This window comes from Balaenoptera physalus (assembly GCF_965194825.1).
Source record: "Balaenoptera physalus genome assembly, chromosome: 17".
Taxonomy (NCBI): Eukaryota; Metazoa; Chordata; class Mammalia; order Artiodactyla; family Balaenopteridae; genus Balaenoptera; species Balaenoptera physalus.
In genome coordinates, this window is record NC_138895.1 from 15,852,835 (window position 1) to 15,872,958 (window position 20,124).

At 44.1% G+C, this 20,124-nt stretch overlaps 1 protein-coding gene and 1 long non-coding RNA gene across 11 annotated transcripts in view; one reads left to right on the top strand and one right to left on the bottom strand.

Moving 5' to 3' along the window:
* The window catches only part of NCOA2 (nuclear receptor coactivator 2), a 266,722-nt gene extending 248,767 nt beyond the window's left edge, over positions 1 to 17,955 (bottom strand). For 4 of the 10 annotated variants that reach the window (XR_014255636.1, XM_082433594.1, XM_082433601.1 and 1 more), the window contains exon 1: positions 17,814 to 17,955. The gene's annotated coding sequence lies outside the window, so the exon portion shown is untranslated. Of the gene's footprint in view, positions 1 to 16,271; positions 16,452 to 17,287; positions 17,417 to 17,446; positions 17,581 to 17,813 lie in introns of those variants that run through there. The other 6 variants (XM_082433596.1, XM_082433600.1, XM_082433593.1 and 3 more) reach the window with 5 other exon arrangements.
* A 221-nt stretch (positions 17,956 to 18,176) lies between these two features.
* On the top strand, positions 18,177 to 19,901 carry LOC309646945. The gene is made up of 2 exons (XR_014255684.1): positions 18,177 to 18,259; positions 19,637 to 19,901. It is a non-coding gene; the product is annotated as an uncharacterized lncRNA (long non-coding RNA).
* Positions 19,902 to 20,124: the final 223 nt, after the last annotated feature.

The following is a 20,124-nucleotide window of genomic DNA, read 5'->3' on the forward strand; positions in this document are numbered from 1 at the left end:
GCTAGTCCCAACTGACCTCACAGAATGAAATAAATAAATTAGTAAACCTCCTGCATTCAAGGAACTCCTGAGTTTGCTGGCGCGTAATATTAACAACCTCCAACAGAACATTCCACACATTTTTAGTGGATTCTCTAAGAAAGATTTTACAACCTTTCTTTCAAGACCATGGACGATTTTACTTTTATTTTATCCTTAAAACTGAAACGCCTTTTTCAAAACATAAGTCTGTGGCTGGTGCTACATAAAATGTCATTAGTTACTTCAGCGTGTGGTTTTCTTATCTTTCTGCTACTGAGAAACTTCTTAATGTGTAAGAGTGCGCTCAAATAGTACACACAGACTGACAAGGGATAGTCTTGCCTGGCCATCTCCACACTGATTGTCACTAACACCCTACTTCTTCTCACGTTACTGAGACTCCTAGCGGGAAGGAGGGTTCCCCACCTGTCTCAGGACCTAGAACTGGACCTTCAAGTCTGGCTCCCCACCTTATCTATCAGGGTCACCTGAAGAGTCTCTTTAAAAAAGCAGACACCCACCCACCCATGCTTTTGAACATCACAATGAGACCCTGGAATTTCCATTTTGATAAGCGAGGTAGACTATTTGTGCACTCTGAAATTTGCACTAGAGACTTAGACTAAAAACTCTATCATCAGTGCTTCCAGCATATGAAAAGCAACACCTTTTAACAAAAAGCTCCCTTAATCTATAAAATGATCTGCTGAAGCAGCACCATTCTGGTGCTTTCAGAGAGAACTGTGTTAATTATTACCCGTACCATGAGCAGCTTTCAGGGCTAACTCCCCAGAAATGTTTCTGGTAAAACAAACAGTCCAAAAATATATGGCATTATCATTTAATCAAGAGTTCTACACAGTAAATACATGAATAGCAAAGAAATAACAGAAAGAGGCCACATTTTTTTTCTCTATTTGGTAAAAAAATAATTCTAGAATTTAAAGAAAAATTTTAGAAAGATTAACTAATGCCCTGCAATCCTCCTTAGTGATAAACAGAGAATCCTTTACCAGAAGATTTCTTTAAAATCACCTAATTCATTTTGGCTTCATTAATAATTAAACATTCTATTTGATCCTCACCACTCTTTGAGGCAAACAAGTATAATCCCCATTCAACAAAAACGGAAATTGGCACTCACACACATTAAATCACTTGCTCAAGGTGACAGGCCCAGCCACAGGCAGTATGTACTTAATCATTATTAAACTTATTTTTAAATCATACAAGATTTCCTCTGCTTTTAAAAGAAAGTCTATAAATTTTTATCAGAAAGTTCTTCTAAACATCTAACTAAAATCCCATCAGATATAGTTTAGGAACCATACCTTTTGTGGAACTAAAGAACTGCTGCTCATTATATCTCATATTGAATCACTTCATGTATCTCAGAAACAATAAATCATCCTTCCACTTTTCTTTTAAAGGAAAGGACAGCAACACTTCAGCTTAGCCTGTCACAGATGATGGCTGCCAAAGATGATCACATTTCTCATCCCACATGCTCTTCTTCTAATTCAACTTTTAACATACCTCCCAGGCTTCCCTGGTGGTGCAGTGGTTGAGAATCCGCCTGCCGATGCAGGGGACACGGGTTTGGGCCCTGGTCCGGGAAGATCCCACATGCCATGGAACAACTAAGCCCGTGTGCCACAACTACTGAGCCTGTGCTCTAGAGCCCGCGAGCCACAACTACTGAAGCCTGTGCGCCTAGAGCCTGTGCTCCGCAACAAGAGAAGCCACCGCAATGAGAAGCCCACGCACCACAACAAAGAGCAGCCCCCGCTCACCGCAACTAGAGAAAGCCCGTGTGCAGCACCAAAGATCCAACACAGTCAAAAATAAATTAAAAAAAAAAAAATTCCTCCCAAGGAGAGCTGGGATCTGGGGAGGCTTGTGACTAAAGCCTAAGTGACTCTACGTGACTTCTGAGGTTAAGTCATAAGAGGAGATACAGCTTCCTTGGAACTCACTCTTTGAACCCCGGCCGCCGTGCTGTTAGGAAGCCCAAGCAGATGCAAAGAGGCCATAAGTAGGTGTTCTAGCCTATAACTTAGCTGAGGTCCCAGCTAACAGCCTACATCAAACACCAGGCATGTAAGCGAGCAAGATTTCAACTGATTCCAGCGCTGAGCCATTGACTCAGTCCTGGATCTGAGTCTTCCAAGCTGAGACACAGGACATCACGGAGTAGATAAACTGTGTCCATCATGCCTTTTCCCAACTTGACCACAACAATTGTGAGCAGAATGCCACCAAGTTTCAGCTAGTATATTATTCAGCAACAGTAAACAAAACTCTCTAACTCCAAAAAAAAACAAAAAAACAAAACTCTCTAACTCAGAAAACAAGCAAGAAATGAAAAGGAGACAAAGAATAAAAAAGTTTTTTTCTGAAGGCTCAAAATAAATATTCCCAGTTCTGTGCTCTAAAGATTACTCACTTTACTGATAAGAGTCTGTCAGATTCTCACGCAGATCTTACTAAAAGTGCATGTAAAATAAGAGGAATTAGAAACATACTATATAATATTTTCTATCTTCACCCTAAGCACGTCTCTCTTTAGAATGCCTTTTCTCCTCTCTGATGAAATCTCCATGAGCCCTTGAGGCTCAAATCAAACAGTACAGCAGCTTTCCTCATCTCACAAAATGAACTGTTTGCTTCTATAAAATGTCTGTCCAGCCCTTCTAATACAATTTTCTATTCTAAAGCATATATTGTACTGTAATTACTTGTCCACATGTCTCTTGCCTTCCCTAAACTGTGAGACCTTAGAGGATAGGGCCTATTTCTTTTTTAATCTTTGTGTTCCCAACTCCAAACCCACGGCAGGTAAAGTGCAGAAAATCAGTAAGGAGAAAATGGACTGTTATTTAAATTTAAAAAAATTTTTTAAACATACAGATACACAAAAAGTAACATCCAGTGAATAGACAGAAAAAGGCAAGTCTAGTAGTTAAGCTAGAGCTTGGTAGTGAAGGGTCTATGGTTTACAGTGACTTAGTGGAGAGACAAACAGATCAATACCTTAAAAGATCTCATGGACACTGAGTGAATTTTAGCCCAAGTCAGTTTAGTAAATAAGGAAATGCTACGCATTTTTAAAGTATTTTCTCCTAAATGACTAATGTTAAATTTTGAGGTGCTCAAAGGAATAAAAACCAGAACCAGAAAAATTAGCTACACGAGACCTCATGTGCTGAATGTTTTGTATAGCCACTCTTTCACAGTAATACGACTTTCTTTATATTATTTTTGCCCACTCCCACTGCCTACCCCTGGCCACCTGTCCTTAACGCCCCTGTTTGGTTACATTTCAGAACTCTGAAGTACTTTCCTCCCAGTTGACCCAAACTACTACCATATCTGTTTGGGACGTAGCACAGAGCCACTGAGAAACAACCACAATACTATCTGTCCAACCCTCTCCAACAGGCCAATGTTTTTTTTCCTTTTGTTTTTAATTTAGTTTGGTTTATTTTAATAAGCTCTTCAAGCACCTTCTGCAAGCTTGAGCAAAGACATTCATGAATATATTTCTTTTAAACCACACTAATGTATTATTTATCTTTTTTATTAATTGAAGTACAGTTGATTTACAATGTTTCCACAGCCAACACTGGTTTTAAAAAAAAGCAGTACAATACTCATAAAATGGCAAGAACAAGGAGGATATCCCTTAGTACGTCTGTAAGACATTTCAGAAAAGTTTTGCAAAAAAACAAAAATCAGAAAATGGGATTTCTGAGTCATTTAAATCCCAGTCCCCTCAAAACTGCCCTGATTTGTTAATTAAAAAGGCCTACGTATAGTCCCACTTTTCTTCCCATTGTTGACATCTCTCATGTGTCTCCTAAGCTGCCACACTCCAAAAAACCCCAGGAAACTATTGTCTCTATAATGTTACTCCAAAGAAGTGTTTGATATAAAAGCTTTCTATTTAGCCAACGGTGCTATGAAATGAATGTCTCAATCTCAACCCCCCTCCTGTTCCTAAAACAGAAATCTACTACTTCCTAGGAGGAAAAAAAGTCCTCAAACTCTCTGACTGCAAGCGTTCTCATAGGTGGGTATTACCTCTGTGTTTGCACCTCTCACAGCGTTACTTTTATGAATCTCCTTGTGATGTGTTTGTAGAAAGTATGTCTAGGCCCCAACCTACAGAGACTTCAGAAGGGGCAATGCCGAGGAAACAGCCTAAGATGCTACTATCTCAAGCAGTAAGTTCTCAACAGTTATGCTCTTCTTCAGCCCCGATCAAATCCATTAACATATTTAACAATTTAATTTCTTAGCACTTCTGGAGAAACTGAAGTCTAAACACTGAAAAGGCTGGTTGAACAAAAATGTGAATGCATTTAACATTACTGAACTGTACACTTAAAAATGGGTAAGATGGCAAATTTTATATGAATTTTACCACAATTAAAATTTTTAATTAAAAAAAATAAACACTTTTTAAAAAGCCAACATCTAAAGAACCACAAAACCAACAAACAAAAACTAGGGGAATTACTGAGTATTAACAGAGACTACACACCCAAATGCAATGGAGGAGCTTGATTAGATCCTGGTTTGAAACCCACGGCTGTAACAGTTTGGAGGTAACAGGGAAAACTGAAAGAAGACAGTTGATACTTGATGATATAAGTTTTCTTAGATTTAAAACAAAGTTTTATTAGGTTTAATAGCTGTATTGTATGTTATTACCTAAGTAATGCCTTTATTTTACAGTGACGTGCTTTATGAATAAAGGGTCATGTGTAACTTACTTCCAAATAGTTCACGCCACACACACACATACATACACACACATACACAAACACACACACAGAGCGGGGAAAGAGGGAGAAAGAAAAAGCACACACAACACTGAAATAGCTGTTATTTAACCACTTGTTCTACCACATTATGGAAGTATCACAGGAGCTAAGGAAAAGAGAGACATATGACACTGCCCATCCCAAAGCCCCGCCCTGCTTTTCCACGGGGGTTGTATACCGTTTCTACTACTTAATATATAATTGGTTGATGAAAGAATCTGAACAGATGACAGACAGATCGCGTTCTTATTCTGCAAATAAAATGACCCCACAAAGTAAAAAAATTACTGTTTAAGTAGAGATTTGGGAAGAGGGTTGAGAATACTTTTCCAGGTCTTGTCACAAGTATATATTAATGTGTGGCCCGTAGGGGCTTCGTTCTTTTGATAGTTGTATAATTTCATTACTTATCTATTGAGACATCAGCCCTTCAAGCGATGCTTTCATTCTCTTTTTGATCACTTCTTCAATTGAAGTATTTAAGTGCCGACCCTATACTTTGCGTTTGGTTTTGTTTTATTACCTTTCCAGAACTACTGAATTTCCCCAAGGTTTTCTTTACCTTTTTTCTCCTCTTTCCACTATAAACTGAGATTATTAATCCCTCTTCCCATTACAGTGTCAAAATATTCTGCAGGGGAAAAGTTAATAAGTCTGGGTGCAGAAAATGTTCAGTTTTACTGAGGCAACAACGTCAAAAATTTAAGTCTTTATTGTTTCTGATTCGAAGGTAAGTGGACTTCCTTTCTTGTTCTACAGAAAATTTTTTTTTGTAAAATCTGTAATCAATGTAATAAGCAACTGACTAATAACCTTTGGATATTGTTGAATTCCATCTCTCTTTTTGTTTTGATTGTATACTTTGCTGTTAACTGAGATCAATAATATAAACCCCCAGCAAACTGAGTTTTATATCAAAGAACTGCTTCTTAAATTTTAGACTAACTCATTAATAGTTTTCTCTAGGCAAATCAAAGAGCACGAGCTCGCATGGTCAACACATGTTCACAGCAGGCCAGGAAGAACAGACTGGCAGGTACAAAGGCTCATGCAAAGAGCAGAAATGGGGGAAACGGCTTTGTGGCAGACCCATCTAGTAAGCGTCTGGGAGTGTCATTCTGTAGTGAGTGGGGGGATTTATATTATTATAAAAGGGATATTTTGGAAAGATCAGTCTATTAATGACTTAACAGTACAGAAGGAGAATTCAAGTCAGCCCAAAATACAGTTTAAAAAGGAGAGACTTTAAGCTGTTCTGTATACTATTTGGGAGGAGAGGGAAAATGAATGAAAAATTACATATATGTGGCCTTTCCTGGTGGGGCAGTGGTTAAGAATCCGCCTGCCAATGCAGGGGACACGGGTTCGAGCCCTGGTCCAGGAAGATCCCACACGCTGCAGAGCAACTAACCCCAGGCGCCACAACTACTGAGCCCGTGCTCTAGAGCCCGCAAGCCACAACTACTGAGCCCGCGTGCCACAGCTACTGAAGCCAGAGTGCCTAGGGCCCGTGCTCCGCAACAAGAGAAGCCACCACAATGAGAAGCCTGCGCACCTCAACGAAGACCCAATGCAGCCAAAGATAAATAAATAAATTTATTTAAAAAAATACATGCATGTGTATACATACACACACACACACACATAGAGACTCCATCCTTACTATTTCCCCCAATTTTAGCAAACCCATAAGACAACAGGTACCATTCCCTGTTGTACCTGTATCATTCAGACAATAAGCCAGTGCATATAATCATTTTAAGCATATTTACAGAACACAACAGAAATTTTAATGCCAGATTTGTCAAAGCATTTTATTTGATGGTTTCTCTCCTTGATGTTAAACTCCAAACAATGTGTATCAAAACTTGTAATGTGTTTTACTAACATGTTATGGCCCTCCGTTTATTCATTTAAACTTTCCCCAAAAAGTCTGTGTATGTTACCTATTGCACTTAAAGTAACAAGTACTGTAAGTTGACTACTGGGTTTGATCAAGCTGATAAACTAATATAATAGTCCGTCCTTAAAAATCTTTCAAGCTGCAAGGGCATGCATTTGCTACTCTGGATTTACTCTATATATACCTTCATTAATGTACAGATTTCAAGCAAGGATACTCTTTTGCATTGATATTTTCCATCTGCGTGGTCCTAACCTCTTTAGCCTGGATTCAATGCAGCAGCTCCTCTATGGGCCGCCCCCAGTTTCTTTCTGAACGCCTTTCCTTTTCTTTTTCCTCATTATACACTCAATCCCTTTCTCCAAGAGAGTAAACGTCTATGAACCATTGAGGCAGGCCCAGAAAACCTGGGATGAGGCTGCTAGAGACACCTGAACCTCACTAGGAAATTTCTTGAGCAGGGAATGAAGAGGGCCTCCATAACCAGGAAACCCCTCTCTATCCCTTGGTGCAAAGGCACTGGCTTCCCTCACTCATCTGAGGGCCAGGCCAGGTGAAGGCAAGGCGCTCAGCCTCTGAAAATCACAAGCCCCAGAAGGCCTTCCCTTGCCCTATCTGGTCTTTACCTGCTATTGGGTGGAGTGGTCCCCTCACTTCTCACCTGAAAAGGGGAAGAGAATCCCCCAGATGCTCAGTCTGGCAATACAGAGCATCGGGGTGGAAGGGCTGCGGGGCTCCGTGGTGCCTGAAGGCAGCGGGCCGTCAGCACCACCGACCTGGTCCAGAACTAAGGATGCAGTTCATCAGAAGACTCTACACATGGGAGCCGGCCAGCTCCTGGTGCGAGATCAGGATGCAGACAACTACCGAGCAGGAGAGCTTCTGGGGCCTCAACGCCCTGGGACCAGCTCTACCTACCACAGGCTCTCCCTTATCTCCCCACCACAGGGTCCGGGCCTGCCTCCAGTGACCATGAGAAGAGGCAGGGAGCAGCCGAGGACCTCTCCTACGGGGTCCCAGCTGGCCCTACGGCCTGCCCTGCACACAGGGCCGGGCCACATGTACCCAGTCCAGCTCCATCCTGCCCCAGCCTTCACTCGCCTCGAGCCAGCAAACCTGGGCTTCCCTCCATCTCCTGACTCTCTTTTCTCCTGAATGCTTTTTCTCAAAGTGAGATATTTACTATCACGATGAGGTCATCAATGATGACGAGAATGCTGTTGTTACGATGTGAGTGCCCTTTACCCAGAGAAGGCAAATGCTCCAGTTTTGTCTTCTAATGTCCTTCAATGTCCAGGCATTCTGTTGACTTTTGTCGCTGTCAGTTGTCACTGTCAATATGTTTAGGACACAGTGAATATCATGTCATTTTCTTGTGTTATACTTAACAGCTTAAAGCCTTTAATTTATTAAAATTCTTAATTGTACACACCTCGTGTTTAAAATACAAGGTAGTGCAGCATAAATAGATCTTTATATAACTTCCAGTCCCGTCACTAGATTTTACTTATACTTACTATCTGTTTATTTAGAAAAGACTCTGGTGGTGCTAGAATACAATAAAATGACATTTCTTAATGGAATAAATATTTCTATACCACACTTTTACAGAAAAATCTTAAGGAAACAAGATATCCATACATCTTACTTAAAACAGCAATATGAACACTACATGCGTCTCAAAACAGAAATACAGAAATTGAAAACACAATACACTACCAGAAACTCCAAAGAGGTGGGCATTCCTAAGGCTTTATGAACTGGTTAAAATTTTCACCCATCTTAAATCATCTTAATATTTCCAACTTATAACCATTTTGACCACTTGAATCTAATGAACACTCTCAAGACATCTAACATGACAGAGTCTGTAACAATATCCTTAAACAGGGAAGAAATAGAATGCAGCAAAGCTAGGGAACGTAATCCTCAATCCTATCGGACAACAGAGGCTCAGTACCCCCTGTCGGCTGGACCACAACCTTGTGCAGCAGCTAACTTCCAACAACAACTCAGCCAGTTACTGCGCCAGCCTGTTCCGTGATCTGTCCTCAACCTAACGGCTTCCTTAACAAAAGGCCAGCTTCTTCACCAAGTGCTGTGAGCAGAGCAAATCTGTTAGGTAAAGAGGGAAACTGCAGATCATGATCAGACATGAAATACTTAACGAAAAACTAATGATAGTAACACACACCCCCCCCCTTAATCTTGACTGTGTTCCTTCACTGCCACCCATCTTCCATCTTCAACTTTGGGGGGCGGGAAACAACCCAGCAACAACAACCGAGAAAGCCAGGGAAGAAGGATAAAAGGAGGCAGAGAAAAGTCCACAAAGATTTATACCCAACTGAGGCAGTCTGAAGTTGTGCTATTATTTATCACTCCATCCTCACTTCGAAGGCCCGGTCTCCGAGCACAGCACACCAGACCCGATGTCCACAACAGGCCGCAGGCACAAGGTGGCAGGTACAGGACACAGAATCGCCTCCAGGACCCGCAGGCCCCCACTGCCCAGCCCCCTAACTATCACAACCAGCTTCTGTAATGTCAAGAAATGCTGTTATGTTAAATTGGTAGAAATTCATACACTTCTGACATTGAGATTTTTTTAGTCAGGAATTTCCATATTCCTTATTTAGGAATCAAAAATACCTGTGAAAGAATTCGCCACCTAGGGCTTCCCTGGTGGCGCAGTGGTTGAGAATCTGCCTGCCAAGGCAGGGGACACGGGTTCGAGCCCTGGTCTGGGAAGATCCCACATGCCGCGGAGCGACTGGGCCCGTGAGCCACAATTACTGAGCCTGCGCGTCTGGAGCCTGTGCTCTGCAACAAGAGGCCACGATAGCGAGAGGCCCGCGCACCGCGATGAAGAGCGGTCCCCGCTTGCCACACTAGAGAAAGCCCTCGCACAGAAACGAAGACCTAACACAGCCATAAATAAATAAATAAATAAATAAATAAATAAAATTAAAAAAAAAAAAAAAAAGCTTACTCTGCCAGCCACAGGAGTGGTAGGAGATAAGAGGTAGGGTTGCCAGAATTAACAAATAAAAATACAGGAACTTAAAAAAAAAAAAAAAAAAAAAAGAATTCGCCACCTATGTTCCAACAATAACCAGAGGTGATTACCTAACAAACATATTTATGAAAAAAATCTATTTTTAAATATATGTATACAAGCACATCAAAAATGTATGTTTAAAAATGTGTTATCCAAGTAACTATCTAAATTTTCCATTTAGTTTGACTCTAGAAATGACTCAAGTAAAGCTGTAGGTGCCTCTAAAATATGCAATTCAATGTTCAATTTACATTTTGACAATAAGTGAAAAGTTCTTCTTTATTAAGCATATTAAGAAGAGAATTAGAAATTTTAAGCAAAATTAATATTAAATATTCCTACAAATGCTACTGTACCACCGAAGGTAAGGAAAGTCATCTCATCTTTGATTCCTGAGCTGATTTTGTAAGCGGGAACAATCTGCCAGAAACGACCATCCTCATTTAGAAGGGTGCTTCCAGGGACAGAAATCAGTCAGCAACAACAGGAACTCCCAGAACCCCCTCACACCCTGCAAGCCTTGGAAGATGTGGGATCACATTTCCTGCGGACCCACTAAATGAATAATAGAAAATACCATGCCTTATATTTTCATCTCTGACAACAGGGCTTCAGACCCGGCAGCTGGAACGCTAAAAGCAGTGCATGGCTGATCCCCACACGTGCACAGGTGAAAGGGTTCCCTGAAAGCTCTCCCCGCTCCCTGCAAACAATTGCGCAGACAGAAGAATTCCACAAATAGCAGAGCAGAAGTCAGATGACTGAATATATTACCAGCCTCCTTTGGGGACTACAATATCTCAACACCGAGTCACCCATGCTACACGGGTTGCAAAAAAAACCTGCAAAACATACATCACACAATCACCACCTAACGGTTAAACGTGCTAGAATTAAATATACACTAAAGGAACAAGAAGCCGAATATCTATACCAGTGCTTCATTGGTCCTAAACCTCTGTCTGGAGGGCTCTCTCCCTCTCTTTTCTACCTCTCACCCACAATGGAGTTTTCTCAAGCTTATTTTCTGAGCTTCTGATTGTGAGAAACAATAGGCAACTTGAACGTGCTTTTTCAAAATACACTCCTACCCCTTTTCCCTTTCCCGGTCCCTGGTGGAGAATGACGGATCTGTGTTATCTCCACAGAGCACTGGATGGGACACGTCCACATGAGGCTGCGAGGAAGTGCGGCCGACCGACCATCTAACAAGAACACAAGCTAAGAAGGCAGGGCTAAGGGGCAACGTTGGCCTGGATGCAAATTCCTCTCCAGCACTCGGGCTGTGTGACCTTTGGCGAGTTATGTGACAGCTCTGCGCCTCCACTTCCTGAACTGCGAAAGAGGAATGACAACAAGAGCGCCTCCCTCACTGTCTTACAGTGAGAACCAGACAGGAGTGTACACCAAGGGGACCTTATTAGCCCAGCGCCAGGTTTTGAGTGAGCACTCAGTAAAGGTTACCTGTTTGACTTCATCCGTTACCATTCTTACTTTTTGAAAATTAAAAGACAAGAAAGAATCCTGCAATTTAGGAACTGTTAAATTCTGGGCCGATGACTAAAAAATCTGGAGGCTGCTTATAGGTCTTAAGATAAGTATCGACTGTCCAGGTATAGGCTTGCCTTGAGGCAAGGGTTTGGGAGACACAGGACTACAGAATTTGCAGGACTGGATCTATTCAAACCTATTCATCCTTTTTACAAACCAAACAACCAGACTGAGAGCCTTCTAAGGACCTGCAAACATCTGCTTTACCGGATCCCGACCAAGAAGATGCTCTCAGACTCACCACTCCCGCTGATATTTATGATTTCTTTCCCCACTCATTGGTCAAGGTTAATTTTTGCCCCAAAGTTTTGCTCAGAGGCACGATTTAATCCCCTTTGGGCTTCATCTCCTGCTGGAAAATGAAGGTAACCTCCACTTCACAGGATTGTGGCAAGAATGAAAGAATGGAGCACGCCTCAAAAAGCCCCTAATAGGTTGTTGGCACTCGGTGACAGCTGCTCTTATCATTTCAGTTGTTCTGTTGCCGCTCTCCCAGTGCAGACATTTTAGTCAAGAGCAAGAATGCATTACGTCTAGAAAAACTGACAACCACAGCAGAATACCTGTGAAAGGCTGGGCAAGGGAGTTTTCCATCCTTTAGAAACCTACAGTGGTAAGGCCCAGGATATGTTAGCCTTAAAAGCAGCAAGGCACAGACAATCCACAGAAATCAGAGGTCACCGACTGCCCTGTCACCTTCACCCAACTATGGGTTGCCACCCGGACCACACATAACATGATTTCAGGGGAAATAAAAACAAAACTGATTATAAATATTCATACCTTCATTAAACGAAACCTATTTAATCATAAGCTAATCAGTCAGGGGGACACTTAACAACCTTTTTATTATAAACATTACAATCCTATTCTCAGGGGGGAAAGAAACCCAAACCCAAATCAAAGCAGAATTATCTTATATAATTAAAATTAACACATTAAAAGAAAAGCAGATCTTTAGTATGAAAGCAAATTGAAAGTTAAGGTGAACACATCCCTTTCCACCCTTCCCCCACCAAAAAAAATCATCACCCACTGTGTGTTCCCCCTTTAATCACAGGATTTTGCAATGGATGGTTTATACTATAAAAGTAAACTGCCAAAGCTGAGACACTCAAAACTCAACAAATAACTGAACAAACAAATGAAACAATGGTTAAATGAGGCAAGGATGCAAAAACAAGATCTAAAAAGCCCAAAATGAGAGTTAACCTGGCCATGGGGAACTCCATCAGGAGTTCTTAACAGTTCACAATTGGCTGCCTAAAAAAACATAAATTCTGACAGAAGTAACATGCTAACTTCAATTCTCCATGCATATATCAATTGACACCCAAAGTAAAAATTGTTTTTTCTTTCAGAACCTTTAAGTATTAATAACTATTTAATTACTGCTAATAATGTCTACCTATAAGTAGGTCTCCTCTCTTACTTTCTTAAAATTAAGATTCTATGTCCAAAAGCCTCAAAAGCAGGTAAGTCAAACACTGCCATAGGTTCCCTGCTTATTTAATTCTTCTCTAGAAATTTCCAACTAGAGAAACAACTGAAAAGTGTCCTAGAGTCAATGTTTCCACAACTGCATTATGTCATCATAGCCACTGGAAGCCAGAAATGTGGTCACTGATGAACATTTCATAGGATAAACACATAAAATCTTTGCCCTAAGAGCCAAGAGTATTATGATTTAACTGCAGACCATGTAGTTGTTTAATTTCAGATACCTTCATAGCACAACCTTTAAGATTTCCACTTTTTCATAATCACCCTCACCTCAGTTTTGTAACAGCTAGGAAAACTACATACGTTTCTAAAATATCCACAAAAGTCACATTCTCACCTCTGTTTAGAAATTAGTATCTAGAATCCATAAAGTATGTGTTTTCTTTATACTGTCTGAATTGAGGGCCTGTGACACTAAAACCGTATTATACGGCGTTTCCAGACATTACTTTTAATAGACTTTAAAGAATAATATGACATAATATTCTTTCTACAGTTAACAATTCATAAAGCCTTCTACAAGCCTGTAAAAAACAAAAAAGGAAATAAACACAAATGCCAAAATCTTTTTTGTTTAGAAAACAAGGCATAGAGGTAAAATTAGCCTGCAATACGAAAGTGTATAAAAAACTGAGTAAGGGGTTTGTTCTGTTTCCCTTAAATGGTTTTCGTTATTAGTATGTAAACATAGTCTGATTATTTCATTGGGGGAAAGATCCTGATTCGCTGCTCATTTTATGATTTACTGCAATAAAAGACCAACACCTTAAAGCAACTGACTTATTTTCTCCCTCCTATTCTCTTAATTTAAAATTGATAGAGCATGTAATAACATAAATTACCAAACAAAACTATAAACACAAAACATTGAAAAGCTAACAATTTCTTAAATAGCAGTTTTGCTATAAAAATAGTGAAGCATTAATTATGCATTTAAATATAATTTCAATCATGACATAATAATGGTCAAAATATCAAATAAGGACACACTGTGCATTTCAGAAAACTAATCTTCTAGAAAAATTGTTTAAAGAGCACCCCCTTTGTTTTGGTACCCAACATCCTAATGACTGCTTAAAAGCATCCCTTTTAAACTCAATTCAACACAAACAATTTTTCCTAAGAAATCCAACCTGTCAACTTATGGGTCACATTTCAACCTGATGTGATTTGAAACAGCTAAGGTACTGAATCCTTAAATACAGGGTGTGTAATGAAAGCTCTGCTCATAGGTCCTTGCTTCTGAGGCTTGCAAAGCTTTAATAAGATACAACTAAAGATAAAGCCAACCAAGGAGCACTGCCCCTTTATGCGCTCACACCGCAGCCCAAGTTCCCCTCTGATCTTTACATTTTAGGTTTCTAGTAAAATGCGCTTCTAACACTGAGCAAAGGTCATGTAAATTATATTTAACCAATGAAGGGTTAAAATCAGAGCTAAACTATCTAAAAAATATTAAATTCATAATTGGTAAGCTCTTTTCTAACCTCTGCTTCAGTATCCTGACATCTAAAACTCCTCTGTTAAGACTGAAATTCCCTGGAGGAAGAAGGCTCAGATCCAGTCTGAGAGCACACAATGGAATCACAGCTGACGATGCACATCTTTTTCTAGATGTCTCCATATGCTTGAGAGGTTTTTTTTCCCCCTAGCAGGCATTAGGGGACTTGCTACTCACTGCCACCAAGAATCTGAGAACAATCTCAAGGATTATTGTAGAGAAGGAGTAAAATAATGTGTTGCTCTTGAGCATACAAAAGACACATGTCAGAGTGGCCTTCAGTAGCTAAATTAACTAATGACGGGGCGGTTTTGAATGTTGTCAAATTTTGAACGTTGTTTAATTTATAATACTCCCTACTTCTAGCACCTAAATGTTTGTTTTATCATCACAGTTTTTACTATTTTATCACTAAAATAACACCTCAAGGGCTAGAGCAAAATGCAATTAATTTTTGTCTATATGAACACTTACAATTATACTGGATTGGGAATTCATGGTAAATACTGTTCCCTAAAACTATAGACCCCTCAATTCTTTCTTAGTAACCTAGTATTATTAAAAGCTCAAGAAACCAGTATACATAAGTATCATGCACATAAAATGCCTCAAAAAACAAAACAAATTCCTCCCGATTAAATTCATGGGATACTCATCACAAAATGAACAGATGTATTCTCAAGCTAATATTATTCATTCTTTGAACTCCCAAAGATTCTACAAATTCCAGTTGGAAAAAGGAGCCTTGCTGCTGTCAATGTGCACTAACCTCCCCAACAAAGAACAGGAGCGCACACACACACACACACACACACACACACACACACACACACACACACACAGCATCGCAGCAGCAGCTGCTGTCTTTTTAAAACACTGCTATTCCTACAGAGGAACCTGTGATCTTTACAGAGAACCGAAGACCTATCCTCCCTATTCTGAAAAGTCAAGACTTGAGGAAGTCACTAGACTGTACCCAACAAACAGAGTAAAATAACTAAAGATGTCTCCTAATCTTGCAAAAACCAAAAAAGTACCCACACACTGTACCATTCAGTAGTGTTTAAGCAAACTAAAATAATTTATTTTTAAGAATCTCTTGTGTGGGAGTAATCTGACAAACTACATTTTACTCACTTTCTTTCTGTAGACAAATATTCTTTGACCAGCTTGTTCCTTAAATACCAACGCTTTAGGTTTCAAACAGTGATGCTTTGGTTCCTAACTTCATTTTGTTTACTTAAGAAAGAGCAAAAAAAACAGAAAACAAAAAATGCATACCATGAACCACAACTTTTTTTTTTTTAATGTCATCCCAAACACCGAACTTCCAAGTGCACTTTGGAAACTGGCGCTCTAATTAATCAAGGAACCAGTGAAGCCATTACAAACAATGATGCTTTACACTCCCAATAATCAACTGACGTGAGTTTTTCCCGATGCCTTCGTTTTCAGAGAACCCTTTCAAATTTCATTGTCCCCACGCTGGAGTAGCTGAGTGAAACTGAGATAGAGATAAACAGATAACTCCTATGATCCTCAGCACGTAAACCGAGCGCTGAGGTCCAGAATGCGATCACTACAATATATGCCATTTTAGAAACGGGCCTCGGACAGTTACTGCCACATCTTAAGTGCCTTTTAGACTTCGTCGTGTCTAAGACAACGTCTCTGGTGGTACCAGAGATATACAGTATCTCGTGCAAACTACACTGCCTCTCCCGGTCAGAGGCCCCGTAAGTGACGCTACCCCACAGATCCAGGAGCGGGTGACCAGGGATGTGCAAGAGTGGAGAGCTCTTGGCGTCTCCATGACTCCCCCGCCCCGCGCGCAACTCCACTCTAACTGGTCCGGAAGAAGCCCCGCCCCCTCCCTTCCTCCAGCCCCCGCGATTGGCTTACCGACACCCGGCAGGTCAGTTCCCTGCCTTCGATTGGCTCACTGTCCCATCAGTCACACGCAGCGAGATTCGGGTCGGTGGGAGGGGAAGGCGTTGGAGGAGGTGGAGTGGGAGTGGGATTAGAGGACGAGGTGGCGGAGGAGGGTGTTCAAGCTCGGTCCCCGGTTTAGGAAAGTTTCCCCTACCAGTGACAGACCCGGACGGCGTTAGGCCCGGTCCAGCTCCGGGCCGGTGCAGGGCGCTCGGATCCCCGATTCCCGCCCCTCGGTCCCGCAGGCCCCGGAAACCACTAGGGGGAGGGGGAAGAGGGAGGGACCAGTTAACCAGGGACCGACCCACCCCCGATCTCGGAAGAGGCGCCTCCGGGACTCCCCGGAGGGGCGGGGAGCTCCTGCGCGCAGTGAAGACCCTGACCCCCTCCCCCAGCAGCCCCCGGAGGCCCGAGAGAGAAGTGTCCCCGGGCCCGGGGCGTGACCGTCGCGAGCCGGCCGGGAGGGCCCCTCCTGCTTCCCGCCTGGGGGCCCTGAGGGCCTGTCCCTTCAGGGGCGGGGAGATGGGGGAGAGAAAAGGGGGCGCTGGCGAGCCAACCCGGAACCTCCCGGACCGCCTCCCGCCCCCAGCCCCGGCCCCTGCGCGCCTCCTGCACACACGCCCGCACCCAGAAAGTTAAGTCAGGGGCGAGCCGGGCTCGGCGCCGCCGCGGTCCGGCCCCCGGCTCCCCGCCCCCACCGCAGCCCGGCCTGCTCGGCCCGAGCGCGCCGCCCGCCCCGCCCGCCACAGCTCCTTCCCGTCCGCCCGCGGCGCGCGGCGCCCCTCGCCTCCCACCCCCGGCGCTGACACGGGCCCGGCCCGGCTGCCGGGCCGCGGATCCCCTCCTCCCGGTGTCTCACCCAGCAGGCCGCCCCTGACACGGCGCTTCACCTTCACACACCCCCGAGCACTTCCCAAGTCCTGCCTCCCCTCGCCCGGCTCCCACCCTGCGCAGCAGTCGCTCCGCGTTTCCATGAAAGAATGCACCTTCTCCGGCTTCACCTTTCCGTCCCTGCCTCGCGTCCCCCGAGGGCGCAGGAGACGCGCTCCTCGCCGACCCGCACCGGGCAGGGCGGCGGGCGCCTCGCTCCTCGGGCGGGTGCCGCGCCCGCGCCCCCGGCCTCCCCGCCGCGCCTCGGCTCTCACCTCTCGCCGGCGCCGCGGGCTGCAGCGTCCGCCCGCCTCGCGCTCCGGGACTCGTCTCCCGAGCTCTGGCAAAGCGCTGGAGCGCCTCCTTTCTCTCCCAGGGACTCCGCGTCTCCCTGCCGCTTCCCGCCCTCCCCACCCCCCAAGCCCCAACTCCCCAGCCTCGCGGCGCCTCCGGGATGCAACTCGCGTTTTCCGCGCACCGGGGCAGCTATCGCCGCACACAAAACAGCCCTCTCGGCGGCGCGCGGCTCTGCCCGGCTTCGGCGCAGGAAGGGCAGACGCGGCCGGGGGTGGGGACGCGGCGCCCCCCGCCCGCCGCCCGCCTCCCGCCCGCCCTCGCGGCCCCCAGGGAAGGCGCGGTTACCGGCTCGGGTCGGTCACGCCGTCAGGTGCCGGCTGCCGTCGGCGCTGACCTTCGCCGCCGAAGCTGTGGCTGAGGCTGCGGCCGCCATGTTCCCGTGTTAATAACTGCTGCCTGGTTGTTTATTTCAATGGAGATCCTCCCCCAACTCCCTCCTCCTCCTCCTCCTCCTCCTCCGCGTCTCCGCACTTGCCGAGAGAGACACAGACCGCGCAGAGCTCGCGATCAGGGGAGGGGGCTCGGGAGCCAGGCAGTCCCTCCCCCCGCCTCCCTGGCCGTGGCCGCAGCCAAGTCCTGTCACTGGGGAAAGGACGGAGCGGAAACTTGCGTCCCGCGCCCCCGGGGAGGGGGCAAAGGTGGACGGAGGGTTCTCCGGGGAGCAGACCCTGGCCGCGGGGTCCGCAGCATCTCCGTCGGCGGAGTCCTCTAAGAAGGCGACCTGGGGAGAGGTGAAGAGTGAGGAGAGAAGGGAGAGGGGACAAAATGGGTGACTGTGGTAGAGGGAGGGTGACCTATGGGTGACTGGAAGTGAAGGGAGAGTAAACAGATGACTCCATGGGAGGGCAAAGGGCAGTGCCAAAAAGAACGAGTGGATGGGACAGGCCGGGGCTGCAGAGTGGAGGCAGTGGGATCTTGGGGCTGCAGACGGCGGGGCAGATGCCCCCGCACGAAGATCGGGGAGAGCCCAGTGCCAGGTTCGCCCCGGGAGGAACCTCCCGCCCGCACTCCGCCCGGGCCCCTCGGCCAGCAGCCTGCACCCCTAGGGCGCACCTCGCACGCCCGCGTCTGCTGCTGCGCCCTGGAGGCGCCCGTCGTCCATCAATTCAACCTCGGCTCCTAAGACGATAGGCTTCTCCAGTTGTAGCCGCATCTGAAGAGGGGATGGAGGGGCGCGACCGTGCGAGGCGAGCTTAAAAGGGTGCCACCCAGCAATTGCATGATAAAGCAAAAGGACACACTGTGTAAAGCCTGACCTGGTTGAGCATTCTTGTCACAACATGAGTCACAAAAGTTTTTTAGTGGAAAGTCCACTTTCTAGACAGAAAGTGATGTTGGGGGGATGCAGGAGAGTTGCACTGAAAATTCGAAGAGAAGCCCCATAAAGGTTACGTGGATCAGTTTTATGCTTTGGAAAAGCAAGTTCTTCACAACCCAGATACATTTTCATCCGAAGAAATGAGCAACATTTGTTTAACAAATTTCCTTATTTTTAGTCTTAAAATGAGAAAGGTCACTTGCCATAGACAATAATAGTGTTTATTGAACACTTACTATGTGTCTGGCACTGTGCTAAGTGATTTATACATTTTGATTCTCAAGCCTTACAAAGTAATTACCATTTTTAGCCTTCACAAAAAAAATGAAGCTGAAAGAAGTAAAGTAATTTGCCTAGGGTCATACAGCTGGGAAGCTGGAGAAGATTTGAGCCCAGTTCTGGCAGACTCCAGAGCCCACACTTCTAATGGTGTCTTCAACCTCAAATTTGTGGGAGTACCACCAATTTTTTTTCGGGAAAGAAAAAAAAAGTGTGTATGCATGACTATGGATAGAAAATGTTTGGAAGGCTATAACAAGTTGTTAGCACTGGGCAGTATGAGTGGGTGTGTAATGGAGTAGTACTTCCACTTTTATTTTGTACACTATAGTGTTTGAAATGTTTGCATTCACCATGTATTAATTTAATAAATTTTTGTAGATTATTTTAATTACATGGCAAACAGAATAAGGTTTCCTGAAAACCCAAAGCTCTCCAAAAAACTGGGGAAGAAATGGGAAATGGAGGGTTTTTTAATGACCTGTTTTCTTCCACAAATTCTCATCCATAGTATTCCTACAATGAGGTAGTAGTCGCCTGAGGTCTGTCGCATTGCTGGACTCCAATTTCCTTTCCTGTCATCACTCCCAACTCTGAGTTGTGATAAAGAAAAGATTCTCCTTCTGGCTTTCTACTCCTCTTTTGGCAGAAGTCCAGAGTTCATCAATACTCTGCAACAGTAGATTTCACACTTTCAAAAACCACCCATGATATCTGTGCAAATTAATGACTCCCATTGCATTTCCATGTTACTCAATAAAACTTACTCAAATACATGACTGTGTCTATAAAAATAAAACAAACAAAAAAATCTGACAGCTTGGCATAATGAGTTGCTTCCAGCTGCTAACCGGTTGCCTCAAACCTTGAGGAATCCTATAACTTCTGCTCTCTTCTACAGCCTCTGGTCTCCCTCAACACCTCATGCTGTAGTTATAACAATATTCTGTCTTGCACTGGAGTTGTTTATATATTGTCTTTCTCTTTCACTAGATCGTA